This window comes from Gymnogyps californianus, chromosome 6 (assembly GCF_018139145.2).
Source record: "Gymnogyps californianus isolate 813 chromosome 6, ASM1813914v2, whole genome shotgun sequence".
Lineage (NCBI taxonomy): Eukaryota > Metazoa > Chordata > Aves > Accipitriformes > Cathartidae > Gymnogyps > Gymnogyps californianus.
Genome location: NC_059476.1, coordinates 34,878,041 through 34,893,594, shown reverse-complemented (window position 1 = coordinate 34,893,594; position 15,554 = coordinate 34,878,041). Strand labels below are relative to the sequence as shown.

Genomic DNA, 15,554 nt, shown 5'->3' with positions numbered 1-15,554 from the left:
GGAGGTAACCTTATGTTTCTGAAGGAGGTTTCAAAGGGCATTCATTAACCCAAGGATCCAGTGCTTTAGGGAATGGGTGAGGCATGAATGGCAGGACATGGTTAGGTTGGTTCAGAGGCAAGGAACTGGTAGAAGAAACACCTTTGCACCAGGACAGTTTTACTGCTTCCCCTGAGGGTCAGGGGAAAGTAGGTAAGGAGAACAGGACCTCCAGATGTGGAACTGGAATGGGGAAGGGAAGAGCTGGGGACCAGGTATGGAAAACTGGCAGGAAGCTGGGAGAGGGCCAGGGGTTTCAAAGGTGTTTCTTGAAGCAGAGGGATGTTGAGCGAGATGATTGGAGGGGGCTTTGGGAGTCAGTGGAGGAAAGAAGGGCACCATGCACTTGCAGGACTACAATACAATATATACTACCCAGTACCCACTTGCCCCTGCAAGCAATAAAGAGATTCCTGTGTGGGTCTGCAGTTTTGAAAACATCTATTTATTTTGTCTGCCTCCATGATTAGGAGGCCAATTTAGGGCTTATCTACTTGGGGAAATCCCTGCAAAATAGGCTAGGGTATGAATTTACAGCCTACTTCAAGACCCAGCAGTAAATGCAGTGTAAATTCACACTTCAGCTTACTTCACAGGAACTCCCCCGCAGAAACAAACCCTCGGAGTCACCTCTGTACCTCAGTCTGGTGCTAAAAGTGAGTGGAAGCTTCTCAAAATGTGGGCCTCCAATTCCATTTTTATAGCTGGGTTTTTCTGTCTCCTGGGGCTTTTTGCAGCTGCTGTAAATCACTGTCGCTTTGCTGAGGTTGGAGAAGCTGGGCCACTTTACACTGCTCAGGATCTGACCCTTTGCCTCAAGTAACCTTTTATTATCAATTGGCCAGAGGGTATTTTCCTTTTTACTGGCTTCATTATTAAGCTTGTTCATTCACTCCCACCACTGATGATGTCTTTTTTTTTTTTCTTTCTTTCTTTTTTTTTTTTTTTGCCTGTGAATTTTGTGTTGTGTCTTTCCTCCCATGTAATTTCCTAATAGTGAACTAGTGACAGAGTGGGCTGCTGGTATTTCATCTTGTGGCTGGAGAGGTCAGGCTGTTTCTGATACAGACAAACACTCCATTACAGTAAACTCACAGAAAGTTTCCTTTTCAACCTGAAAGGAGAAGGAAACAGAGTCTCCACCAATGGGCTTTCAAGAATTATTTCTGTGAGCTGAACTTACACTAAAGGCCACTTTGGTAATGTTCTGTGTAGAGGAAGGAAAAAAAAAAAAAGAGGAAGACGTACTATTTCTTCTTTCTCTTTTTGCTGAGATTTGGCTTGAGTCTTGGCTCCTTATCAGATTAGAGTCCTGCAGTGAAAACACCAACCCTTTGCAGTGTGCGTTATTGAAGAAATGGTCGTTGCTGATGTCCAGCTAAAAGAGCGTAAGGGTTTAAACCTTCAAAGTTCTCTGTCTGCTTCTGGTATTTAGGAAAACTTGCTTCTTGGCAGGAAGAACTCAGTAATAAGGCAAATACATAGCACAAGACGTTTCTTGCTGTAGTCTAATGCAAGACTAAAAACACTGCCCCTGTCTACTTGATGGCATTTTAGTTTAACTTTATTAGACTGCTCCAGGGTACACACAGGAGTCTAATCCTGTAATCCATGGTGAGGTTGTATGTATCCAGTATTGCAGTGTTCCCTGTGCATGGAATAATTTGACATAAAATGTGCTCTCTACTTCTCAGGGGAGACGCAAATGTAACAGAGTATTGTCTTATTGTTTGCTGCTTGGACTTAGCTGAGTTGCACTTTATTAGAAAGATATGAATAAAATTAATCTAAGTGTTGAAGGAATAGGAGCTGCAAGATAATAAATATTTATGTCCGAAACTTGACATAGTGTCATAAATCAATAATTTTTGAAGAGATTTAATTCTTCTTTCTGCCTAATTACTTGATTTGTGGCACCAGTTTGCTTAAATTTGTGTTGTGGTAACTTGAGTAATTTTATGCTTCTCCCTTCTACAGAAAATTTAATATTGATTTGCTGATTTCCTCTTTAAATGCAGTCAAAAATCCCCTGTTTGCTAAATTAAGAAACCAATAACATGGAATGAAAACACGCACTACATTGCATTGCCTGAGCTCTGTGATTTGTTGACTTTGACATGTGCTGTCAATTATTAAAATACATGTTTATATTAAATATATAATATTTTCTTTTCTATACCATTCTGGTATTATACCTATATGAAAAATTAGGTTAAAAGGTAGTTAAAAGTTTGGTTAATTTAAGTGTGGGAGCATATTATCAATTGAAAAATGTTATTTGAAAGCTGACTTTGTAGTTGAAGCTGTTCTATTACTTGAATGAACATTGCAAGGTCAAACGTGGACCAAGTGAAAAGAAAGTCAACTGATGTGTTTGCACACATTTGTGTTAGGTGTAAGTCATGAATGTTGTGTACACTTGATATTCTTCTCCCATCTTTCATATGTCGCTGATTTTTCTTATTTATGAAATACTCGCAGGGAAGAGACAGTGTCCTCCTGCTGCTCTTGGTTTGTGGTGTATCCACAGCACATACAGAACTTGGTCTAGACAGCCTGGCTAATTTATAAGCCTTGGAAATAGGATCCTATAAGGAGTTGTACAGGACAAACTGCTGTAAGTAGTGCTCTCAAAGTGTTCACTTTATATTGCATAATAAGATATTTTAGTTGGTGGCATATGCTTGAATGTGACTGACCTTTTAAAAGCTGGTTGATGAGGGATGCTCTCCTAAGTTTGGGGAGCCTAGTGGAGCAGTCAGTGCCTGGCTGCCTGACGCTGCGTGCTGACTCAAACAGAAACCCTTTTTCTTTCCAACTATAGCTGACATAAGCATTTGCTGTTCTGTCTCAGCCACAGGGTAGGTACAAGCCCAGCCAGACCGGCATCTCACTGCTGTTGCAGTCTCTATGCCAAATCTATGTTTAAAGACATCTCAATTACTCTGGTCAAAATTTCCATTTAAAAAGAATAGTTAGAATTTTTCAGAGGGAGAACAATCCACAAGTCAATCATCAACGAAGTGTTAAATGAAGAATGATGTATGTCTCTTGCAGTCTTCACACCTACAAGAAGCCTTTTCAGAGCCTGATTGCCGTCCTTCATCTAGCTACCTGCTCTATGTGTTCAGAATGAAAATGCACAAAATCCCACTCCCCCCAGGAGATAAAGGGCCATGTCACACTGCACAGCTGGGTGTTTCAGGGCCAGTTGAACTTGATCCAGTCCCTGGGCCTATTCCACTGGGGCTTGAACTGCCCTCTCATGGGCATGGCAGAAACCCCCACTGCAAAACGGGCAGCTGCTCCAAGATCACTGGAGCACAAGGTCACTGCGTGCAAATCTTGTACCTCTGTACAATGTTGTGGATCCCTTGGGTCATTTCTGCTTCCTGGCAATGCTGCTATTGCCAAGAGAAGCCCGGCAGCCTGCCCTGCCTGGTGCGCCCTTGCAAGAGCTTTGAAACCAGCAGGAGAGAGTCTAGCTGCTTTCACCCTGCCACTTCCCCAGCTATGCAGCTTGGGCCCAAGCAGACTCTCTATGGAAGGGTTAAAAGTACTGCAGAAGCCAAGCCGAGGAAATAAAATCAAAGCTATGTTGAAAGGGCAGGGTTACAGGTGTTTGTTTGGACAGAAAGTTTCACGCAGGATACCAAGATCATGCAGAAGGAATCTCATGACCTGGTTTCCAAGCCCTTGGGCCAATGGTTTCTTTTCTTCTTCTCTGTTTGAAAACATACACAGCATGTGATTTGGCAGTGGCCTTAATATTGGGCATATGTGTGATACACATCTACACACAGGTAGCCTGTGGCACACTTCAGTTTCATGTGGAACAGCTGTTGACTTCTACAGGAATTACCTTTTGTGTTATTGTCATTAATATTAGTGGTGTTTGATTACTGCTTTCATGATAGTTTTATATGGTTATTGTGTGAAGAAGCCACAGTCTGAGTTCCTTTTTCATTTGTCTTGACCGTTGGACACATTCAAAAGAAAAGACCATTCAGGTAGGATATATCTTATCCTACTTGAGCTGTCTGAAGGCTAGGTATCTAGTCTAAGCAAAGTGTATGGGCGCTCTCTGTTTCTCCCTCATCACTGAAGGCAGCCAGAGTGATTCATCAGGTATGTAAGAGAGTGAATCATCTAACAATGCTGTCTGTCTCTGCTGCTGCTGGAGAGAGCCAGGATGATTAGCCTAGACTAGGCATTAACTTTAGGCTAAAGGGGCATGCTTTTCTTGCTCAGAGCTGGGGAGTTGTGAGTTTAATTTCCAATTAGCAGTATTTAGATGCAAATGAACATAAAAAGAGCCCGGAGTGCTGCATGTCTGCAAAGGTAGCTGTTGCCCACAGACAAATCGATGTGCTGCAGATGCTTGAGCACACTGTATATGCTCCTCTTTGCCGCATCTTCAGTGAGCATCTCTTGCATGATGAGACCACAGACAGAGGTTCCCTTTTGCTGGCTCTGCAAGTGCAGCTGTAACTTCTGGCAGGATTTACATTAGACAGCTAGGGTGGAAATACCGTAAAGTCTAGTAGAAGGTGGACTGAGTTCATCTGTCAGAAACCTCACTCTTGGTTTCCTCATGCCAGCAGCATATCTAGGTCAGTTAGAGGCTGGAGTGTTGTTTACTTAAGCGCTTTTCCTATTGGGAAGATAAAAGTGTACTGGTGTGAAGATGCGCTGCACTGAAAGTTTGTTCCCCTTCCCGTGGGACACATCAGCACTTCTTAGATCAGTGTTGCTTTAGTCATACCAGGCAAAGCAGGGGCCACCTCAGAGTTAGAGCTCTTCTATGTTGCTAGCGTGGTGCAAACAGGCATTTGTTATAAATGAGCACTGGAACATAATTAAAAATGTATCTTTACAGTTTATGGAAGATCTCTCTTTCTCTGGGAAAAAGAGGGCTGCTGTGAGTCTTATTCCACCGTGGTCAAGTTATTTCTAGTGCATAGTGTGAAAGACAAATCAGGAAGTTTTAGATACCATCTTTTGAAGAGAATGAAACTGGATTCAGTACAGCTGTCTGTAGAAAGGTAAGGTCTAGCAGTACAGCTGCAGTACACAGTTACTATTCCAGTTGTCCCTCTTTGTCATCTTTTTATACATATATAAATATGGTCTTAGATTATCTGATTTATCTAGCTCAGGCATGCTTTAGTTCTTGTGTTGGCATTCAAATCTAAGACTATTTCTGGAGATAATCTGAATTATTTCATAATTATGAGAAATCCTGGGCAGGTATCTCAGTGTTTACAGAGGAGTATCTTGCTGTACCACACTCCAGATTTATCAATACAGCCAAATCTCCTTTTAGTATATTATAGTTTAATTAGCTCCACATCTTGGGTCATAATCTGTTTCTCTGGGGCTGAAGCACACACACACACAAGACAAAGTGCAAAATGTAAAGAAGTAATTGTGATCTTTGCCACTTGGATTTGATACCAGCTTCTAAAGTCAGTTTCAAATTTGTTTGTTCAATTGGAGTTTAATGCTGTGGATAACATTTCCCTTCATTGTGAAGCTGTCAGATGTAGCTCCCCTGAAAAAACCTCCCTGCCAGTGTGAGACCTGGGACATAACTGTCTCCTGCTCAAAATGGTCATGCTTCTAGAAGGCAGTGGCACTGTTTATTCCAGCTGAGGATCTACCCCATAAAGTCATTCAAGAGCAAACTCTAATTGGGCAGTGAAAGAAAATGTCACCCCAGAGGAGTAATTGCCATGAAAACCTTGGCAGAGTTTCCCCAGATGTGTTGGAGGCGTCTGGGCTTCCCCAGCCACAGTTCTTTCCTTGGCTTCTCTAGAATATTACTTCACCATTAACTTGGTCTGTTTACCCCTCTGTCAGAAGGTTGATGTTTCTGATCCTCTTTTTCACTACCTCTGTCTTCCAATAACAAAGTGTTGGAAGGACTTCAAGAGCTGATGTATCCAGAGCTGGCCAGCCTGTGCCTTGGAGATGTATGTAGCTGTTGAGCCTTTCAAGGGTGCCTCTCACGTTGGGACAACATCATATACAAAGGTCTCTCTGCTCCCCAGGGCTGCTAGGTAGTCTGGTCTCCTGGCTGTGGGTAGAAGTGAGGTAGATTGCTACACTGGCATCTCTGAGATGCCCCAACCATCTTGCTGTGGAGACATAGGGTCTGGTCAATCTCTCCTGCCTGTCAGTTACTCCTGGACTTCCCCCACCTCTCAGCTCACTGAGATAAGTGGTACCTATCTCATTGATCTCAGCAGTGTGAAGACTTTGATGTGTGGTTTGTTAGATTGGCTGCCCCAGGGCAGCCTGTCTCTCTGTTCCAGTGTTATTCCTGGATCTGTTCTTGAAGTCCTCCACTTTGAACCCTCTGCAGTTAACCTCTCCTGATGCTTCACTGTCAACTTTTTTGGAGATTTTCCTCATGTGTGCACTTTTCCACACGTCAGTTACCACTTCTCATGCTTTTCTTGTTATTCTCACTGGTGTGCAGAGTCATGGCACCATATATGACAACTCTCTCCTCTGTCACCGTCATTGTTAACCAGCAGTCACATCTCAGTCATCTTGCCCTTATAAGCTGCAGAGGCTAATGGCATCAGGCTGTATATATTCTTACTGTGTAGCATTTTCTGATCCCATTTCCTTTCTTGCTCATGTGTTGATCAGGCAAGGACAGGAGAAGGGGAATGAAGCAGTTAAATAAGATCAAAGCCTCTCATTTGAAACCTGCACAGAGAGTAACCACCGTTCTCCTAGAACAGGAGCAGAAAACAGCAGCTTGTGTCACTTTGTGTGATGATGATTGCAACAGGAATGGGAAATAGTACACTTCCCTCATGTCTTTTGCAGCTTCAGGAGTAGATGAATGATAATTTTGGTTCCTTCTCCTCAGATTGAGGAGTGGATGACTAATGTCATTGTGACTGGTGCCATCTAATTGGCTCAGAAGACTCTTCTGGTTGTTCTCATGATTAGCATCACTTCCCATCATGTGCAAGCCATTGGAGAGCAAAGAACTCCTTCTGAACAGTCATGGTATGAAGGAGATGTAGAAGTACTGGGTTCCTGAAGCAATTCAATGTATACGAAGTATGTATGAATCAGTATTCTGATCTTCCTGTGCAGCAAGTCATGATGACTGATCTATTTCTACAGTTGCTAATTATATTATGTTAAAAAATACTTGGTGTTGAAGTGACTTTTATGCAAAGTTTCTGTGAAGTTGAGATTTAAGAAGGACTCACCAGGAAGGTATAACTGAAATATTTTGCTTTGAGTCAGTTTGATCCATTTCAAAACAGTTTGTTGAGCTGGATTGCTGTGTGTTACTTAATCTGAAGCCTGAGCCATCTGCCTGAACTGCTGTGGTATTTTTGGGACAGGTAGCATTGTATCCTGATTATTTCTTACAGCCACCCCCACCTCTGCATTACCTAACCAAGGGTGCGTTGCAGTCTCCCTTCTTACCTACTGTAGTGCTGGATCATGAGAAAAAGCTTGGTCAGAGAGCCTCGCTCTGGATGGATGAGACAAACTGATGTCAAACTGGGTCGAACCAAAATATTTTGCTTTGGTTCAACTCATTGAAATGAAATGTTTCAATTCAGGAATATCAAACAGCTTCATTTTTTCATCAAAATTGTGGAAATAAAATACTTGGCACTTGCTTATGTCAGATTTTGAAGGTAAGGGTATGAATTTCTCAGGTGTTGTTGACAGGAGATCCTCCCTTCCACAGAAGAGTGGATGTTCTTACACAGGCCTGTTGGGGAGAGGTGGCACTTAGGTGATGAAGAAATAGGAGTCCATCACATTGCACCATACACCAGCCTAGTGAGAAGAGGGCTTTATGCTCAGTTTGAAAGAGGCCAGTGCAAAAGTTACCTGGGTAAGTAAAAATTAAGAAACATATAGAAGAAAAACATTGGAAAGTTTAAAAGAGTGAATATTACAGTAGCACCTTTGGAAGGTTAAGAGGGCAATGTCAATACAAACATGGGAGAAATGGAAAGGACCTGACGTTGTAGTGTAGAATCAAATACTTAATAGTCATGTTAGAAATTTGCTGGGATAAGTCACAGGTCTGGAGTATTCGTACAGCTCATTCTGGAAGGACGGGCTTGGAGAAATGGAGAAGCGTTATCCATGCTTGGTCTGAAGTTGTGGAATAAATGAGGGAGAGACTTGTCTGGGTGAAGTTAGAAAGAGAGAAAGAACAGAGCCTCTTTGACAGGTGGGTGTAGTTTAAGCCACCTCCCTGGGAGGAGTGGAAAGATGTTTTTGAGCGACTTTTGGAAGCACTTAGTAGCCAAGCCTCAGTGGCAAAGAGGCTTTATCTGGATATTGCTTGGAAAGGCAATATGGCAAAAAACCCTCTATGTATCACCATCTTGGCATATGTTGAGGCAACTCTGTTTCACAAGGTAGAAGTTATTAGGGAGTTATTTTAGCTGAGTCTTACTAAGGAGGACTTGCCTGTGCATAGAATCATAGAATGGTTTGGGTTGGAAGGGACCTTTAAAGGTCATCTAGTCCAACCCCCCTGCAGTGAGCAGGGACATCTTCAACTAGATCAGGTTGCTCAGAGCCCTGTCCAACCTGACCTTGAATGTTTCCAGGGATGGGGCATCTACCACTTCTCTGGGCAACCTGTTCCAGTGTTTCACCACCCTCATCATAAAAAATTTCTTCCTTATATCTAGTCTAAATCGACCCTCTTTTAGTTTAAAACCATTACCCCTTGTCCTGTTGCAACAGGGCCTGCTAAAAAGTTTGTCCCCGTCTTTCTTATAAGCCCCCTTTAAGTATTCTAAAGAAGGGAATGTTAATGAAGCTGAAAATATGAATCTGGTTAAGAAAGAGGTTTGGATTCCTGCACAGATAGTGGAACAGACTGTCAGACAGTCTGTACAGACCTGGATTGTAAAATGATTAAAAAATATAATTGCCAAGAGTAATTAGTGTTAAACTAATGTAATTTCCCAGTTTATAGGGCAGCTAGCTGAGGAAAAAAGAGTATGCAGTAGATAGCATACAGATATTGTTTTGATCTTGATGTATCTCTTGATCTTGGCTTTCAACATCATCCTTCTCTGATTAGGTTACCAGTCAAAATCTGGGTGATAAGACTGGGTAATCTGACCCGGTCAAAGTTGCCTGGTTGGACAAATATCCTAATGAGGTGATAAGGAAAAGAGACAAAGCTCAAGCATTAGGAAAAATGTTCTAATTGCACGAGTAGTAAAATCACAGCACAGATTACTTAGGGAGAAAGTAGGATCTTCTTGACTGAATTTTTGCAAGAACAAGGGTGACCAATATTTTTCAGAGATGGTCTAAGTTATTTATTCTGCCTTAGAGCAAGCGAAGAGATTAAATAATCCCTCCAGATAGCCTCTAGGCATGGATTTTTAAGCTTCTATTAAGTGGGCACTTTGGGGACTTTTAAGATCCCTGCTTCTCAGGTGGAGCCAGGACAAGGATGAACATTGTACTATGGAAATTTTCCTCAGGGCAGGTGTACATACAAATACGGCTTTTGGGTTGTACTGAAAAGAATTATTCTTTATCTGCTCTGCAGAACTTTAGACAAGGATGCCCAGCTTCCCAGGTTGAAATAGTGCACATCAGACCAGCATAAGCATTTCTGGAGGCTACAGCAGATTATCTGAAAATGTTTTTGCATGAACCTAATTTTATTAAAGAGTTGTGCTCCAATGATGAGGAACAAAGGAAGGGCATGTGATGGAAATGTGCAGTGTAAACAGCTCAGATTGCTCCTAGCAATTGCATGGTTTTAATTGGGTAACAGATCATGAACTATATTTGTAAAGAGTATTCAGCAGTTTCAAAAAACAAAAATATATAAGAAAACCATGCCCTTCTGGAGACATCTGGCAAACAGATAAAGAGCCAAAGATCATTACTAGATGAGTCATTGCTTCTATGTCCTTCCGTGAGATACCCACACAGAACTCTTGCTGGCTTCAGCAGGTGGTGTGGTCAGCCTGAAGGAGAGCATGGTCTCTTGGCCTGGCTCTGGCCTGACTTTGATCTCACACTGATTTATTGGTGATTTTAGGCAAGCAGAGAGGAAAGACTGCCTTAACCAAGAAGGTGCTTTAGCACTCCTCTTTCTCCCTTTCCCTTTCTCGTCCTGTCCCTCTCATTGCTTCTTCTGCTCCCCTTATGGCCAGGGACTTGCTGTCCCTTTTTCTGGGTGGTGACCACATAGCCAATCTCTCTGCAAAGCCCTGGCTTGTGAGTGATAGCCGTAAAACTTCTTGTCTTTAATTGGCCACCGCTGCTTTCTTCCAGAGTACCTTGCCCTTGCTACAGGGATGGCTGTTGCTTGTGAAGCAGGGGGTGATTTTCAAATTATAAAATTGCAATAATTCTATGTACTTTTATATTGAATTACAGAAGTACCAATTTAATCGACTGCATGGATTTGCAACGAGCAGTTCAGCAGCTGCTTTATGAGCCATCCTTGCAGGAGGGGAACCTCCGAGAGATGGGTGAGTTGGATGCTGCGAAATGGGAATCGGTCTAGTCATCCCAAGAGAGATCATCCCCATTTGTGAGTCAAAGCCTGCAGTCTGTTGCCTGAGATGAAGGGAATCTCCCAGGGGTAGCTAATCTTGCACGATCTCATCACTGGAGATCAAACAACACGATATCGGGTCAATAGATATTTCTAAAAGTACATGCAAACCTCATTCAAATTCACATTTAGCTCTAGCCAAAACAGAACCCGAATCACGATCCAAATAACCTCCTCCTCAGCCCACCTTCATTGCCGTTCTGTTTCAGTGGCAGATGCAGCACAGAAAAGATGCCTGAATGCCTAATTCAGAAATTTACTGTTTAAGGCATTGCTTGTATGAACACCAGCGTAACACACAGAATACCAATGCCCTAAATTTAGTAGTTTTGTCTGAGTCATTTTCACTATGTGGGAGGGCTGTGAAGACACTCCACAGAGTGGAGAAACTTGCTGATGGTGTCTGTCCAATGAGATTTATTTTTTTTTTAAAAGTCAGAACACAACAGAACTACAGATATGTTTGTGAGTAAAATGCAATTTTGTTGCAGACTTCAGTACAGGAAAGGGGTGGTGTTGCTCTCCACCCACTTCAAAAGCTGAAGTCAAGTTTGACTGATATGTATCTCTGATACTGAAATAGGTACTGAACTTTTCATGACAGCAACACACAGACACAGGTAAACACTCTGGCTGCATGATTTGGAGGGACATGATGTGGTGTAATCCCCAGATTTGTCTGTGCAATTAGATCTTATTTTCAGATCTTCTAGCAATAGCAGCTGAGTTGTTACAATCCTACACATTACCAACCAGCAGCCAAAAGCTATTCCTGAGCTTATTCGCTGAGGGATGAAATGTTGTCCCGATGAAGACCAGGTGACTTTTGCCACAGAAGTCATTCAGTAGGGCTAGGAATACACACACAGTTTTTGAAATAGATGTGGGCACGAGTAATTAGGTGTGGATGTGAAGGAGGCATTTAGACTTGGTGTTCTAAACTGGTAACACTTACCTTCCTGCCAGTCTGGATTTTAGTCTTACTCCATTAGCCTTTCTGCTTGAATGCAGCTGATTTCAAGTTGATATGAATGAACTTAGCAATTCCATTTTGGAGATTTTTCCTGGGACCCTGTGGAATAAAACTGCCCCTCTCCTCAAATGACAACCTAACTTCACTGCCCGAGTTTAGTCAGAATTTATCATGTTTTTACTCTGAATAAAAGTTAGTTCTAGCTCAACCCCTGCACTCTGGGTTTGGAGTGAACTCTTCATCAGGCAGAGATGAGGCGTGTTTTCATGTACTGTATACTGTCTGATATCAGCCATGGCAGATACGTAAACATGCTAGGACTTGATCCTATGGCCCTGATTCTCATGAGTATTGCCACTGAGTTCAGGGCTCTGCTCACACAAGCTGGAGGATCAGTTGTAATGTGTTTAATGCCGATGAGATGAACTCTGTTGCTAGAGAAACTGCAGTAAAATCAAAAGCTTGTTAATAGAAAAAGTAGTTAGCTGTTATAAACGGAGCAAAATGCCAAACAAAATTCTGCTCTGCTAGTTGTTCCCATGCAGGCATTTAGCTGCCAGGAAAGACCAGTCTTATAAACATGAAATTATATCCATGGTAACATGCAAGCCGTGTTTAACTTTGCAGCATGTTAAAAGGTACATTAAAAAAACATTTTTGCATTTTACTGCTGAGAATAGCAATTACGACTTTTAAGTCAGCTATTTTAACTCAGTCAGCCTGGGAGTTGTTGACTGGTGAGGGTAAGGGCCAGAGGCACAGCTCCTTCCTCAGAACGCTTGTTGTTGCTAGACATTCCCAGAAGGTATTATTGCTTAAATACAGCTTGTGTTTTCTTTACCCAGATTCCTTTAACTAGAAAGATATGACAGGTTGTGATATCGGACTGCAGTGAAGTCCCACCTGTGCTATTCTACCCTTCATGAGTAAGCAGTGGTGGGGCTGTGCAGCTGTCACGCACGTCCCCTTTTTGGGTAAGTACTGGAATCAAGGCGCCTGCTTTGTGATATGGCATCCTGGGATTATAAGCGCTCTGCTCAGGTGCTGTTTAGTGACTCCTGCATCATGCTAGAAAGCAGACGTTGCTTACAGAGCGGGAGAGCAGCTGGAGTAGGGAGTAGACTGAATTAGTGTCTGGGCTGGAAAACGTATTGGGAAAAGTAACTGAAAGATCCCAACTTGGAGCAAAAGCTGAAGCTGAAAACTGCAGATGGTTTTCTTGTATGTGCGATAACGTCAAACCCAAAAAAGGGAGTTTTCGCATTCTGTTGTCTGTTTAGCGCAAAGTGAAAATTATGTACCAGAAAATGAAGCCTTGTGACTGGAGAAAACAGCTATGACTGTGCCTATACAATACCATATAGGAATCTGTGGAAGTTGGGCTTGACTGCTTTTGCAGAGGCCTCTGAAGCCTTGAGCTCTGTTTGCCGTGGAGTGGAGGGAGGGAAAAAGAGCAATGGGATGTGTCCTCAGTAGTTTTTATCTATTAGCACCTGCATGATAATGCCACTCTGAGTGAATTGTGCTAGGAATGACTTCTAAAAACCAGAAATTTCATCTCTAGGAGCAGCAGAACAGCCCATGCTGGATGTGAGGGAAGCACCAGAGGTCACAATGGCTACAGCTGGATCCCACAAAGTGTGGTGGAAAAGAAGAACAGGTTGTTCTGGTAGCTACTGTCATGTGTGTGTCTTGAAGCAAAGGGGCTGGTGGATGCAGTAGCCTGAGTGTCTGGCTCTGAAAAGGCAGCAGCATCTTTGAAGAATATACATATTTTTGCTGTCTTCCCTTCACTGTTCTTCAGGGTTCTGGGGTCTTTTTTAGCTACACAGAGGTGAGACAAAGATGATACAAGGTGCACTTCATGTAGAAATTTAAGAACACATGTACTAGCATGTACCTCAACAGAAAAGTGGAGGTAGTTTATCAGCACAACCTGTCCCCTCACTTGGGTAAATCCCTTTTTTACTAACAGTCAGCGTGATATAGGAGAGACTCAGACCTATCCCTCTAGCTGGACATGGAGGGTTGGGCCATGCTGTGCCTTTTCCGCTTTTGTAAAGTGGACACAGACCGTGTCTTCCAGGAGGGTGTATGATTTGACACTGCAAGACCCAACAGTGCCTCAGTTACCGGAGGTACTGTCTTCAGGCTGGGAAGGATGAAGAGTGTCTGAGATGCCTTGCCACTAAGTTGTTTGCTCACTGGTGCAAGGGGAGAGAGATGAACCACCAGGCAGTATCAGAGTAGCATCCTAGGGGCCTGAATCCACAGTAACTTTTTACATGCCACTTCAGTGAGAGTCATCTGTTCCATCATCTTTGAAATACTTATCTTCAGATGCCTAAAATGAGAGCCTAGAAGCCTGAAGTACCTCATTTTGAGAGGAAAATGGCCTTTGTTTATGGGAAGTTTCCTAAAAGGACTTTAGTGGTCATTCTGTAATGAACAGAATGGATTCTACCTTGGGTGGTGGTGTCCCTCGTGGGATATGCATAGCTCAATCTGTAGAGGGGTCAATGCAAGGCATATTTGGTGTATCAGCCTTGTGGGTGCTTTGGCCTTTGCTCTGGATCTTAGATCTAGTCATGCGACTCTTCTCCTTTTGCAGGATGATAGTATCTTTAGACCTGTCTGCTGGGTTCTTCCTGCTTTCACGCTGCAGAGGTGTGTGGGAGAAGGTGGCCCAGCCTGTCAGTAGTGTAACGACCTTTTACTGATGGAGGCACACTGGTGGTGTGTACTGGCAACACACTCCAGGAGTGGATGCATCTATTTCGGCAAAGCTGTGCCTCCTACTGATTGATCTTGTGGGAGCAGAAGGAAAGAAACAATACTTGCAGAAGTCTAGGTTGAGGGGTGGTGTTGTGTATGTAACAGCTATGCTGGTGGACACCCAAAGTGGGGGTCCAATGTTAGCCATGGGTTTTACCCCTTCACATTCTAGTGTACATAGCCATGCCTGCAAAAGTCAGTTGAGTGCACGTAGCTGGGATATCTTCTGCTGCTTTCATTTCTGCTATGGGAAATCTCATTAAAAAGGTCCTTGAGCACTGGCTAGAACTGTGGCACCCATGTGGACACAATGGGACTCAGAGACCTCATTAACTCAAGGACTTTCCCATAACCTTAGCAGACCTCAGGGAAGACCTACAGCACTTGGATCCTGACCTCAGACCAAATGCCTGTCAGGTGTCTGTCAGGGGAATTTGATAGGATTTTCCTCATTCCACCATTAAGTGTCCACCTGTGGGTTGTTCTGTTGAAGAGACAACAGGACCCACTGAAAGGCTATTTTTCCATGAGGTTAACTTCAGCTTACTGGTGACAACTATGGTGGGTGGCTATTGAACCAAGAGTGTCAAAGCCAACATCTAAAATGACCTTTAGGCTGTTTACTCAAAGCAGTAACAGACTCGCCCCCGACTTCCTGATAGGGGCCATCACTTATCAAGAAATAAGAAGAGCAAGTGGCTAGATATGGAAATCATTGTGGGAGTGAGCCTAATTGAAAACATACAGCATTGTACAGAAGTAATATTAATACACCGGTAACCTTTACCTCTTCTGTGGAATATGTATGTAGAAACTAAGCCAGGAGAATTACCAGGAATTCTGAAAAAAGAAATATGTATTAAAAGCCCATTCCAAAACAAATAGAAAACCTTTTCTTGGGCAGACAGATGTGTATAATTTAACTCAAGTATCTCCCTAAGACTGTGCTACATGCCCCATGATCCTTTTTCCTAGCTATGCAGTAAAGTGTCAGAAATCAGTGATTTTCATCTCACTTAAGTGAAACTTTTTAGAAAAGGAGTCTAAAGTAAGCTAAGAGATTAAGTAGACACTAAAAATTAAGTAAGCTCTTAACTTAGTAGCTAGATATGCAGAAAGCTAAGTACCAAGTAGAAGCCAATGAGACTGGTTTCCACTCTAATTTAGAAA

The 15,554-nt window shown here is 42.7% G+C and overlaps 1 long non-coding RNA gene across 1 annotated transcript in view; it reads left to right on the top strand.

The window, feature by feature from the left end:
- The window catches only part of LOC127017963 (uncharacterized), a 61,556-nt gene that overhangs the window by 24,867 nt on the left and 21,135 nt on the right, over positions 1-15,554 (top strand). The window contains exons 2-4 of the long non-coding RNA XR_007766664.1: positions 10,456-10,550; positions 12,455-12,583; positions 13,174-13,269. This is a non-coding gene — a long non-coding RNA (uncharacterized LOC127017963). The remainder of the gene's footprint in view (positions 1-10,455; positions 10,551-12,454; positions 12,584-13,173; positions 13,270-15,554) is intronic.